The 14,352-nt window shown below is 41.1% G+C and overlaps 1 long non-coding RNA gene across 1 annotated transcript in view; it reads left to right on the top strand.

Moving 5' to 3' along the window:
• The window catches only part of LOC137324201 (uncharacterized), a 64,060-nt gene extending 50,335 nt beyond the window's left edge, over nucleotides 1–13,725 (top strand). Inside the window, exon 3 of the long non-coding RNA XR_010963550.1 lies at nucleotides 13,232–13,725. This is a non-coding gene — a long non-coding RNA (uncharacterized lncRNA). The remainder of the gene's footprint in view (nucleotides 1–13,231) is intronic.
• Nucleotides 13,726–14,352: the final 627 nt, after the last annotated feature.

The following is a 14,352-nucleotide window of genomic DNA, read 5'->3' as shown; positions in this document are numbered from 1 at the left end:
AGGAGGAGGGGGAGGACAGAGATCTTCCCCCCGGCGGGCGGGAGGAAGCGGCCTGCCTCTGCCACCAGGAAGGCCTGGCTCGAGGTGGCAGAGGAGGTCACCTGCACCACCAACATATCGCCCACCTGCATACAGTGCAGGAGGCGCTGCAATGACCTAAGTAGGTCAGCCAAAGTGAGTACACTTACTCATTCCCCTACACTCCATCTGCCACATCACCGCCCCCACCCCTGCCAACACTACTCTGTCACATCACCCCTCATACCCACTCAAAGCTCATCCTCATCTTACCTGCACTTACTCACCTCGCCAGTACTCATCCCGCCACTACCACTCAACCCAATCCTCATACAATCTCATGGCTCTATCTCATACTCACCCTCTCATGCATCTCTTTCACTGTCAGCCTCACTCAACCTGCCACTACCTGTGCTGCAGCCACGGGGCATGCATCATGTATGTGCAGTAGGAAGCGTAAGGCAAACGTGTTGTGAGCATGAAGGGGATGCACAAGGGAGTTTGAGGGTTTGTCATGGTTTTTACTTATATTTAATTTCTGACCAACTCACATCACATATTATATTGGCACCACTACTGCCACATCTTTGCGAATCTTGTCTGGTTTGTGCAATAATGCCCTTTCCTGAGGATCACAATGAAGACCCACACCTGATGCCACCCATTGTGTCACTGCAAAGTGGGTGTAGGTGTATTTGCAGGGCTCTTTTGTGCAGACGTCTGAGAGACATCGGCGATGTCCCCCGTGGCACCCTGGAAGGATGCGGAGGAGAAGTTGTTGAGGGCAGTGGTGACTTTGACAGCAACAGGTAAGAAGATGGTGCTCGGGCCAGCCAGGAGCAGCTTGGCATGAAGGAGGCTGCAGCTATCCACGACTACATGTCAAGTGACTCTGAGCCTCCGTGTGCACTGCTGCTCAGAGAGGTCCAGGAAGCTGAGCCTCGGTCTGTGGACCCTGTGGCGAGGGTAGTGCCCCCTGCGACGCATCTCTCTCTGCGGTTGCCCTCCCTCCTGCTGTGCAGGTGGATATGTCATAGCACTGTGTTGTGGAGCTCCACGTGTCAGAGGTGGACGGCTTGGCCGGCGAGGCTGGTGATGCTGTTCACCCTCTGAGGAGGTCATGACTGCAGCTACGGCGGCCCCCATACCGAAGATATACATCTGAGGGGGTCCGCAAGGTAGGTACATGTGTCTGGACACCGGGGTAAGTGTGCAAGTTGGTGAATTTGATTGTCAGGAGGAGGGTGGTGGAGGCCAAACTTTGTCCCAAGTGACAGAGTGGCCTCCTGCAATGAGTGAGGGTCTCCACCCCCACCTGTCAAATGGATCTTTGCAGCTGCCACAGGCTGATAGCTGCAACACGTCCATTTGAACTGGGAGTGTTTCCCCCAGTATGGGAAACAGTCCCAGTTGTTTCTAAAATCCTACCCCTCCTGACATATTCCCTTAATCAGGTCTGTTAATGACCTGAAATACCTAGGTAAATAGTCTCAAGTGGCACCCCGCTGGCTTTAATTGCCTGCGGGAGTCCCACATGCGGGGGCTGTGTGCGCACGTCGGCGCGTCTGTGGGGAACCCAGAAGTGGGCGGGTTGGAGCCAGGCTCCCGACCCGCTCCGGGATTCCCCGATTTTCGGAGACCCCCCCCGCCAGGAACGCATCTAATAGCGGGTGCTAAAATGGAGGCCAATGTGTTTGTGTGACATTCCTCTGTTCACTATTTGAAGTAAATGGTTTAACACCTGCATTAAAGGTGCGGGTAAAATGGTTTAACACCTGCATTAAAGCAACAGACAGAGGACTGTCATATTAATGCATTAAGTGTTTGCTAATATAAGCAATGGTAATTTCTAAGTTGATATATTTAATTACATAGTACCAATTAATAGGCATTAATGGACACTTTTTAACTGATGTCTTGTGGTTCCCTCTCCTCAGGTACTGTCCCCCTCTCTTTCAAAATCACCATCATCTCCTCTCCTTAAACAATCCAATCTTGACTACTCAGTCCTTGCACACTACTGCCTCAGTTCCACCTCCCTCTTGTCTCCACAGTTCATGAGGGTTTGGGAGATGCTGCTGAAGAAGCCTTGGCAACTTGCTGCGGTGTATCCTGTAGATAGTACACACTGCAGTCACGGTACGTCAGCGTTGGAGGGAATGGATGTTTAAGCTAATGGACGGGATGCCAATCAAGCAGACAGCTTTATCCTGGATGGTGTAAAGCTTATTGAGTGTTATTGTAGATGCACCCATCCAAACAAGTGGAGAATATTCCATCTCACTCCTGACTTGTGCCTTGCAGGTGGGGTGGGGGCTTTGGGAAGTCATGAGGTGAGCCACTCGCCACAGAATATCCAGCCTCTGACCTGCTCCAGCAGCCATGGCATTTATGTGGGCTGGTCCAGTTGAGTTTCTGGTCAATGGTGACCCCAAGGATATTGGGGGAAATCAGTGATGGTAATGCCATTGAATGTCATGGGGAGGTGGTTAGGCTCTCTTTTCTTGGAGATAGTCATGGCCTGTTACATGTGTGGCACGACTGTTAGTTGCCACGTATCAGCCCAAGCCTGGGTGTTGCCCAGGTCTTGCTGCATGTGAGCATGGTTTGCTTCATTATTTGAGGAATTGTGAATGGAGCTGAATACATCGTCAGCAAACAGCCCCACTTCTGACCTTATGATGGAGGAAAGTTCATTGATGAAGCAGCTGAAGATAGTTGAGCCTAGAATACTGCCCTGAGGAACTCTGAAGTGATGTCCTGGGCTGAGATGATTGACCTCCGACAACCACTACCATCTTCCTTTGTGCCAGGTATAATTCCACCCAATGGAGAATTTTGCCACTGATCCCCATTGACTTCAGTTTTTCTAGGGCTCCTTGATACCACACTTGGTCAAATGCTGCCTTAATGTCAACGGCAGTCACTCTCACCTCATCTCTGGAATGCAGCTCTTCTGTCCATGTTTGGACCAATGTTGTAATGAGGTCTGGATCTGAGTAGTCCTGGTGGAACCCAAATTGAGCATCGGTGACCAAGTTATTGGTGAATAAGTGCCACTTGATAGCACTACTGATAACTCCTTCCATCACGTTGTTGATGATTGGAAGTAGGCAGATAGGATGGTGATTGGCTGGGTTGCATTTGTTCTGCTTATTGTGGAAAGGGACTATTTTTCACATTGTTGGGTAGGTGCCAGTGTTGTAGCTTTACTGGAACAGCTTGGCTAAGGGCGCAGCTTGTTGTGGAGCACAGGTTTTCTGCACTACAACTGGGATTTTGTCAGGCCCCATAGCCTTCTTGTGCCCAATGCACTCAACCACATCTTGATGTCATGTGCTGTGACTCGAATTGGCTGAAGACTGGCATTTGTGATGGGGGACCTGAGGAGGAAGCTGAGAAGGATCATCCACTCGGCACTTCTGGCTGAAGATGGTTGATAATACATCAGCCTTGTCTTTTGCACTCGTGCTGGGTTCCGCCATTGTTAAGAATGGGGATGTCAATGGAGCCTCCCCTTCCTCTCTTCAGTTGCTTAATTGTCCTGGATGTGGCAGAGTTGCAGAGCTTTGACTTGATCCATTGGTTGTGGGATCGCGTAGCTCTGATAATAGCAAGCTGCTTTCATTGTTTAGCATGCATGTAGTCCTGTGTTGTAGCTTCACCAGGTTGGCACCTCAGTTTCAGGTATACATGCTGCTCCTGACACCTGTCTTGATGGTGAAGGAGGAGTGAGGGGTGTGCTGGCCCACGAGATTACGGATTGTGGTGGAATACTATTCTACTGTTGCTGATGGCCCACAGCACCTAATGGATGCCCAGTTTTGAGATGCTAGATCTGTTCTTAATCTATCCCACTTAGTACAGTGGTAGTGCCACATGATACAATGGAGGGTGTCCTCAGCATGAAGATGGGACTTGGTCTCCATGAGGACTGTGCCATGGCCACTCCTACCAAAGCTGTCATGGATGGACATATCTGCAACAGTTAGATTGGGGAGGATGAGATCAAGTAGGTTATTCCTTGTGTTGGTTCTCTCACCACCTGCTGCAAGCTCAGTCTGGCAGGCAGTTATGTCCTTCAGGGCTTGGCCAGCTCGGTCAGTAGCGGTGCTACCGAGCCACTCTAGGTGATGTACATTGAAGTCCCCCATCCAGAGTATGTTCTGTGCCCTTGCTACCATTATTGTTTCCTCCAGGTAGTGATCAACATGGAGGAGAACTGATTCATCAATTGAGGGACAGCAGTAGATGGTAATCTGCAGGAGGTTTCCTTGCCTATGTTTAAAATTCTCATCTTCATGTTTAAATTCCTTCGAGCCCTTGCCTCTCCCTATCTCTGTAACCTCCTCCAGCCCTACAACTCCTGCCCCGAACTCTCTGTTCCTTTGACTCTGACCTCCTGTGCATCCCCCCTCGCTTCATCCCACCATTGGCAGCCATGCCTTCAGGCCCACTCTGGAATTCCTTCCCTAAATACTTCCACCTCTTCACCTCCCTCTCCTCCTTTAAAACTCTCCTTAAAACCCACCTTCTTGACCAAGCTTTTAGCCCACCTCTTAATATCTTCTTTTTTGGCTTGGCATCCATTTTTGTCTCATCACGCCTCTGTGAAGCGCCATAGGATGTTTTTCTGTGGTAACGTGCTCTATAAATGTGTAAATGTTTGCAGTTAGACATTAATCATTTAACACCCAACTAATGTAAACATTAGCAAAGAAATAGCCAATCACTATTTCCTTTTGCTGATGCTAACTGATTAGAAAAGTTTAAATGCTTGATTTCCAGCAACAATTATTTACAGAGGGATTTGACTAGCAAGTTATTTTCATATGGAGGGAGTGCCGAATCACCTTAAATTGACTGCACAAGAGAATTGTGATCCATGAATCAATTTAATCTTATTTGGAACTCCTTTTTTTGTCAGAAGAGTCTAGAATTAAATGGAAGAATTTCTTGGCTCATTAGGCTAGCATCAGTTTGGATGGACTGATCAGTTCACTTGATATGCCACCTGGTATTATTTGACATTCAGGTGTTCTGGAGCTATTCAGTGCATAGATGCTTCACCAACTAACTCCATTGAGAAACAAAAAGTGAAACAAAACATATAAATGCTGTGGTAAGGAGTAATTTTAACCATGTTACTTTACAGTCCAGTGAATGTAATGATTTTGTATCTGTCCTTATATCCAGAAGATGCAATTTCCTTACCTTTGTAAGTGATCTTTCTTATTTTAAAATGCTAACTCACGAACATGGATCTGAATAGATTTTGTTTGCTTCATAACGATTTTGTACAAAATTGTGAAGGCATGTCTTAAGAAAAATAGCTGAAAATATGTTCATTATATTTTTTCATGGATATTTCTAATTGCAAGCTAATTGAACCAACCTGATGAAACATATCAAGAAAGATCCTGGCTAATTGGATCCATTTAAAGCAGCTGTTAACATTATTGTTTGAACTAAATCAATGTACAATGACATAATCTGTTAATCACCAACAGATAACTATTGCTTTTATCTAGGGTCCATACTGATTGGATTATGTGATTTATTAAAATGGTTAAATGGGTTTGGAAAACCTTGTTTACTTTCAAAATTTAAATGTTTTGGAGTGAAGAATACTATGAAGAACCAATCTGTGTTCAATGTAAAGGCTGATGCCAGTCAAACTTTTTACTTTAAATAGAACCCAGTAAATAAAATCCCATAAGAATGATGCCTTGATCTATTATTTAGAATATGAATTTCAATTCTGTATTGATGGTTGCAGAACCGCTGTCTACTAATGTATTGCTGCTTTCTTGCATTGCTACTGTGAGGTTGTATACTCCTAGATGATGTCATCAAACACTGTGCAACTGAAAAAAATGGTTTGAAAAACAAAGGGGTGCCCTGAAATGGCAGACATTACGTTATAACCTGTTGAAATTTAAATACCTATAATCGATTTATCAATGAGCGGATAAACATCTAGAGTTAAAACAGTTTCCTTTTGAGTATATAATGTGCAGTATCTTCATGTCACTCCAGATTCAGAAGGTAATGTTTTGTATTGTGTATGGAAACTCAAAAGGGCCCAAGCATAATTTGCTACTGCATAAGCAAGTTTATTTGAGCTGGGGTTTGTTCATACGTTCCTTGAGCACATAAGTGTGATCCACACTGATTTTCCAAATCTGTCACATACCAGTAGGCAATCCATGTGAGATATATAAAGAAGGCACTTTCATCCCTGCACTTAACTTCCTTTCCTTTCCCATTTAATGTGAAGATCTACACTGTAGTTGATGATAGGGAGCATTATTTTAATTAGAATGGAGAAGCTTCACAATTAAGCCCCTGCCTATGGCAAGAACTCAGAAACTGGCAGATGTTAAGAAAATGGCAACAACTCATAACAAGACCAGTGAGCAAGGGCATCCTCCACCTTGTGTGCTCATTGCATTAATGGCCATGACGGCAGGCAAACCATAAATGGTAATATTTTAATATTGAGTCATCTCAGCAATATTGGATTCTATGCGCAAGGCTAAAATCTGAATTCTGTGCACAGGCAGATGTCAGGGTAGGGCCTATACACAAGGTTACTCCATTGAATGTACACCCACAAGCATTGAGAAGAAAATTGAGTCCGACAAAATAACATCTTTAAATCTATACTAAAAGCTTGTTTTGTTCAGTCATAGTTAAGGATGCTTTTTTGTTCAACTTATCATTTCTATAAAATACTACACACATACATGTTTTCAGGCTAAAGAAAACTAACATAAGCTCCTTATCAGAAAATATTGCATTACACTTGAAAGGTGAAACATTCTGTCAGTTGCTTAGGTCATTTGAAAATCCTGCTTTGTTATGATAGGTCAATGCACAATACATGCTTGCAGACTAAGGTCAAATCACACATGAGCTAAGTCCTTCAGCTACATATGACTGAGTACTGACACACAGCAACCTTTTTTTATGCTGTCTATCAAATGTGGTTTTGTTTGCTATTCCATTTTCTGATGAATAAGTGTGGACATTGTGCACAGAAGTAAGTCACAAATGGAAAAGTGGCTAAAGTGAGCATGTTCAATGGAGCTGCTGGCAGAATGAACATTTACCCTTTGAATATAGAATCTTCTTAGGATCTTGCAGTGCAAGAATGTAAATCTGATTACTTTACATCCACTAGAACCTGTACGTGTATTTATTTTCTTAAAAATTATTCTACACTTCATAACTTCAATGAGATAATGTGTGGAATATTCTTTGGTTAAGCATCCAATAATTGCAACATTTTAACCAATGTATAAACCAAACAAATTTTAATGCCCTCAAATAAAGTACAGTTAATAATTATTTATCTCTCATATAATTTCGGTAGACCACATGCCCTGGGAACATAGGAATATATCTTCAGAACTGACTTATTTATTTTGCATATTTTGAAATAAAAAGAATATTTTGCTCACCATCCGAGGCTTCCCATTAAGACGCTCTTCCTGTACCTGAAGTGCATTGTATAGGTATCCTCCTGGATAATGCTCTCCTTATTCTGCAATAGGTGATACATTGTGGAAATTTCTTGATGTGCTCTAATGTTGAAGCAGCACAGTGGTTTTTATAAAATCACAACCAGCATTATGTAAATATGAGATGTAACATTCTGCTAGTTCTCATGTATGTATGGTAGTAGCAATGTCAATTGACAGTTTTTCTGTGATGCTCCCACTTCAAAACTTTATTAAAAATTTAGTTGCCCTTAAGTCACCATAATACTATGGAAAGTGCTGTTTTATTGCTGCTGCTCATTGTTTTTAAGCAGCGTGATGAGCGAGCTTGGACTAGTCGACTAGATAAATGTACGGAGCATTGCGTTCAGTAACCAGTATACACTGATTTTAGCTACAGCGGCCTCCTGTCTATTCTTACACCCACCCATTATTTTCCTCTGCAGTGTTCATATACCATCCCCTTTTGACGTCAGCACTAATTAGTTTCTAAAAGGTTAAAAGTTTAATTTCATTTTGTATAATAAATGTTTTATCACAACTATATCATGCCATCAAAACCATGAAATTCAATAGGGAACAGACATGTTCAAAATGAATTATCGTAGACGGTTTTGAAAAATCATTCCTGTCACCATGTTCACAGTCATACACACACATGAATACATGCTTAAAGGACTAACCACTTCATCTGTTTAATAATATGTGAGGCCAGGGATGATACACATACTGTATTTTAACAGTACAGCTATTACTAGTCATAATATCATTTTTAATATTGAAATGTTTATGTTGGAACCATCTGAATTGCATAAATCTTAATTCAATAAACTTCAAATGGACCAAAATGGAAATTTATTCTTTGCTTTCAAATGATTAAACAATTAATGCACCAGTTTGTTATATTTCCTGTACTGATTATTAAATCAAATAACTTCCTTTTGGAAAAGTGCATGAAAATGTATGAAAAGAATTAATTGTCAGTGTTGACAGCAAATGACAGGCTTTGATAGGTTTGTCCTTCCAATGCCGTCCGTGCCTCTTCACAGTAACATCTCATTATTTTGATAATAAGGAATGTCTAAAATTAATTTTCACAGCTATTTTACTCCAGTTATAGAAAGTATGAGTGATTTGAATGGAGTTCTTTAGTGTTAACATTTTGGTGCAAAAAAATCGCATCTATCGCTGGAATGTAAAATTTAATATTCATGCACAGTACGGCAGCTACCACATTTCATATTTAAACATCTCACACAAAGGCCTGAGTCTTCCTGACAATGCCGGATTTTGATAGAGCATATTTGAAATATATTTACTCATACTTTCCCTATCTGTGCTCCTTAAACCTGTTTTTTATTAGTTATATCCATGGTAACCTATTCTTTTTTCAGATGAAGTATGAATCTTGTCTGTAACTGCTTAAAAATCATTGGACACAATGTAGTGGCTAGATGGAGTTGCCTCACTCACAATATGCAAAAAACCTTCAAATCCGTTAAATGCAGAGGGCGATAAAGTTTCAAATTGAAATTATCTCACTGTGCTGATAAATAAAGCTTCTCTGGTACCTAAATCATGACACTAACTATACGTTTCGATTTTTTAAGTAGTGATTAGGTGGGTACTCAGGGGAAAATACCAGTCCACGCAGAGATAACAGACTCAATATCAAGTATAAAGAGACTTGAATTCTAACCAATCTCATGTAATGAATTGAAATTCTCCAGCTTTCAACAAAGGAAAAACAAGCTGTGCAGTACCATCGGCTAACCGCTGTCAAGAAATATAATTTGTACTCTCCGTGATTCACCTACCTCATATTCAGCATGCAAATTTATTTCACCAATAATCAGACCTGAAGATTGCCCAAGAGAATTAATAGCATCATTCCTTATGCACTGGCTGCTATGGACCGAGAGGATATTATGCCCCTCTGACATGGAAAAATTGTGTTGGTTTGACAGAGAAAACCCAAGGATATTTGTCCTGTTAGACAAAAATAGGCTTGTGCATATCAACATATTACAATGTCATTTCAAAAACCTGGATATACAAATACCATCTATCATTGAATTGATTTTCTCAAGCTTGGATTGTTTCGAAGGAACAGCAAAGCTGATTTTTTTTAAAAACAGACTGCGCAATAAAGTTATTTTGAAAATAGAAGATTCTCTCTACCTGCCAGTGGCCAACTTGCATTTTTCTTCTGGCTCCTATTAACCCTATTGTTGCTAAATTTTCCAGTGTTTTGGCTGCTTTTCCTTCTACAAAGGCAATGGTCGGTTGTATTTTTAACCCAGATTAAAAGGAGAATAAGAAAAAGGTGCACAATATTAACTCATCCACTTCACACTGCCGACCCCCCCTCCCACCACCAATTCACTTGTTACAACCCACATATACGACAACCAGATATAACAATAAGACCATTTGGTCTATACCTGTAAACAGAGACTGCAGTGGGAATAACAATGAACGATGGCTTTGACATTGCAGCGTTTGTAATTGTGCACTGTGTTATTAGTGCACAAACATTTAACGCATTTGTGTGCGAATCCTTTGTTGTTTTAGCAGAGAGATTAAATTGCTTAAAGTAATGCATTAATATTGCACAGTGTAATTTCATGGGCAATGAATTAGTTAAGTTTAGTTGAGCAGAAGGTTATGAGTTCAAGTGCCAGGGCTGGCGAGCAGCTGGGTAAGTTGGAAGGGAGGAGACTCAACCTCATGTGACTTACCTCATCATGGTTGTGGATAAGTCCAAAGGTTGAGGGTTCACGTGTTTTTTTCTGTGTGACAGAGCTCCCCAAAATTTAAATATTCAGAAACCTAAAGGGACAATCCAATCACAATTGCTAAACAACATGCAAGCTTACAAAGACTGCAGGTGCAAGGAAAGAACACCCACCCTCACTATACCACACATATTCATCTCTACACTGGAAGAAGCCAGATGCAGACACTACTATAGTGATAGGGATCATTCAGACCCATCTTTTAGACTGATTACTTTGACTGGGAATAGGAATACAGTTTGCCATGAATCAGACATCCCTAACACCACCACCAGGGAAGTAAAAAGCAAATATAATTAAAAATTGTATACATATGGCAACCTACCAGTGCTACTAGGAATCAAATGTCCTCCCATTAAAATGGCTGGAGCTGGAGACTCCTATCTTTCTACACACTCCTCTGACTGTCTACTCACAAGGCAGCAGCCACTTACCTGTTCCCACTTTGAAGGCAGAAACACAAAGCAGGACAGAGAAAATGGTGGCATGGGTGGACAGAGCAGCATTTTAGTCCTTTTGTATTTATGCATTGCTATGTTTCTGAAAATGGGAATTGTTTCAAACCCAAACGGGATTTCTTAAATGAATGATATTTAAGCACGTCGCTTGATTTTCTTTTCCTTTGACTTCAATGGAAAAGAAAATCAGGGGAGGTGTAAAACTTGCTGCTGATTCACTATCGCCTGTTTTGCACTTCCGCCCTAGACCAATTTCACCCCCAAAGTATCCAAATTAGGGCTAAAGAGGGGTTTGACAAAATAATCCAAAGTCCCCTGTTTCATGTCACCTTTGGCCCAGAGTTTGATGATTACCCTCAGTTTATGGCCAAGGCCCAGCTCCAAATGTAGTTCCAGATCACCCCACAATATGACTGCAGTAGAAAATGAAGGTATGAGCGAGGAAGAAACATTGGGAGGAAAAAATTGAATAAAATTAAAAATGATTTAATGATATATGTGCTGGAAATGATTTCATATTCTGCATGGGAGAAAGGACACACAATTTTGTAACATTGTGACATAAGCATATATTATGCAGTGATTTAGCATTGTGCTGGCAACCATCTTTATACTATCCCATCAAACTGATTTCAGTATTTTAATTTTATTATTTATGCCATTTCATTAGTAATGAATGAAACATTCCCTAAAATGCTTCAGTCATAACAAAAGAGAGTGGATTAAATAAACTATTACCATGAGGCACTCACTTTGTTGTTGTGCATTTTGGGATTAATATCTGAAATTAATCCTTGGTCATGTGTCACTGAACAATACCAGTGCCATCCATTAAATGACCTATAAATATCTGCTGCAGGTGAGGGAGGAATAGATGTTTGTGACATATAACTGTGCTATAACTAGTTATTGTCAGAACACTAATCAAAGACTTTTTTTTACCATTTTAGCATCCTTTTCTCCTAGTTTTTTTTTATGTTGCAATCTCCCAGGATTAGGCCATAATTGAAGCAATCACACGAAATTCCAGTTTTCCATTAGAACTAGTTGAGTTAATCTGGGCAGGATTTCAAGAATTTTTTTTCATAAGTGGAGAACAAATGATTGTATATCTATAGAATTTGTCATGGACTACTATCACAGTCATTAATCTAATAACCAAATACTTGTTTCTGTGGACTTTCTACCCATTTAACAAAGTGCTTCCAGCGTGAAATCACTGACCATTCCCATTACTCTGACATTAAGGTTGCGAAATATAACCTAAAATTAGAAATGAAGAAATATATCTTCTACACAGACCTATGGCAGTTGCACTGTTGCTACTGTAGAGCTGGCTATGGAATGTGGATATGGAGCATGCACTTTGGGACCTATCCCTTTTGGAATGAGAGCTGGGAGTTCTCTCATAGATCGAGGTCCAGAGCTAATTAATGGGACAACATCTGCTTAAACACAGTCTGCGGTGGCAAGCACCACCATTTCCAGTGCCAGGGTATTGGGGAAACAATTGAAAGAAAAAATCTTTACAATGAGCAAATAAAACTGCCTTAACCCTTCTGTGAATTTTTATAGGCTGCATTATAAACTATACATAACAATTATCTTTGAGAGTTGTGCTAAAGTCTCCGAATTGTTATATACATCTTAAATCCAAAAGTGGTCAGATTTTTCTGAATTCACTCCATTCAGATCTATTTGAACTTTGATAACAGTTGAGATAAGTGAAATCTCAGGAGGTTTTTGAGCAAAACTTTAATTTTTTTTTATTCGTTCATGAGATGTGGGCGTCGCTGCCAAGGCCAGCATTTATTGCCCATCCCTAGTTGCCCTTGAGAAGGTGGTGGTGAGCCGCCTTCTTGAACCGCTACAGTCTGTGTGGTGAAGGTTTTCCCACAGTGCTGTTAGGTAGGGAGTTCCAGGATTTTGACCCAGCGATGATGAAGGAATGGCGATATATTTCCAAGTCAGGATGGTGTGTGACTTGGAGAGGAACGTGCAGGTGGTATTGTTCCCATGTGCCTGCTGCCCTTGTCCTTCTAGGTAGTAGGAGTCACGGGTTTGGGAGGTGCTGTCGAAGAATGCCTCAAAACCCCTCAAATTGGACAAATTCGAATCTGCAGTACAGTTTATGCTTTTTGGATATCATTTGGGGCCATATTTGCATCAGTGCAACATAGATGCTTGATGAAGCAAGCAACATAAAATAGTGATGAAAAGCAAATGAGATTTTTATTAATGCAGAATATTAATCCCCTTTTATTTATCTTGTTGAAAACTGGATTGGATTGCATATCTTAGTATTTAATCCACTTGTACCATACTGCTATGGTTCTAAGTTGAAATCTCACGTTCGTTTACTGTAGCTCTACATACTGATTTCCCACATTCTAAACCAAGCTGTCTGGTAGGTATCTAATTTCAGCCTAAACTTCTGTCAATCTCATTCTAGGCAGACAGCCTTCTGTTGGATGAGTTATACCGACCTTCGGGTAAGCGTACTCCAAGGCGGCCTTTGAGACACACGACAACGCAAAATCGTCGAGCAGAAATTGATAACCAAGTTCCGCACCCATGAGGACGGCCTCAACCGGGATCTTGGGTTCATGTCATGCTACACGTAAGCCCACCAGCGAACAAAAGCTATCTGTTTTTAATATAATGGGTCATTTGCTGGCTTTCTCTGCCTTCCGGATGTTTCTGCCTCTCTCTCTCTGTTTTTTTTTCTGTTTGTTTTTTTTTGTTGACTGTATATTCGGGGGCTCTGTAGGTAACACCTCTCTATCTGAACACGGTGATTGCCTTGGCAACGGGCAGTTGCAAAGACTATCTGTAATCACCATGTATTGTTCTGTGATTTATAAATGCGTAGGCTTCGAGGAGTTCCTGACATTTACCTGAGGAAGGAGGAAGCCTCCGAAAGCTTGTAAATTTCAAATAAAATCGTTGGAGTATAACTTGGTGTTGTAAAATTGTTTACAATTGAGTTATAATGTGGCATTGACACTGGATGTTGTGGGACATATTTACAGTCCACTTTATCCCACCATAGATTCATGAGAGGAAAATAAAACAATTTCCTAAAATACAGTTCTTATAACATCCTTATGGATATGGAATTCTCTTTACTGAAAACCTTGGGAATGAAATTTTGGATACCAACTTTAAAGAAAGCTGTGCTTAATTTTTATACTGATCTGTCAGTGAAAACACAACAAATCCATACTTGCCATTGACATGTTTGATATAGGATCAGATTATTTTGCAATTTGCAAATGGCTCTTACACAGTGCTATTTATATAAAAGATACGATAAGGCCTATGAAAATAAAATGTTCAGACTATGAAATATGCAAATGCAGGAGTTATGGCTTAGTCCAGTCGACACTCATTTGGCTAACAAGTGCTTGCCACTGGATTACTTCATATGAGAAAAGGCAGCTTTATGACTAGCTGCCATTCAGCTTTATTTATGGAACGTTACTGACAAGATATAAAGCCTCTGTAAGTACATTGTTACCATTTTCAAGCACGTAAATGCAGATGGTTCTAAAGAAAGCCTGTGACCTTGCC

The sequence above is a fragment of the Heptranchias perlo genome, chromosome 8 (assembly GCF_035084215.1).
Source record: "Heptranchias perlo isolate sHepPer1 chromosome 8, sHepPer1.hap1, whole genome shotgun sequence".
In the NCBI taxonomy this organism is placed as follows: Eukaryota; Metazoa; Chordata; class Chondrichthyes; order Hexanchiformes; family Hexanchidae; genus Heptranchias; species Heptranchias perlo.
The sequence above is the reverse complement of the archived record's forward strand: the minus strand, read 5'-3'. Positions and strand labels throughout refer to the sequence as shown.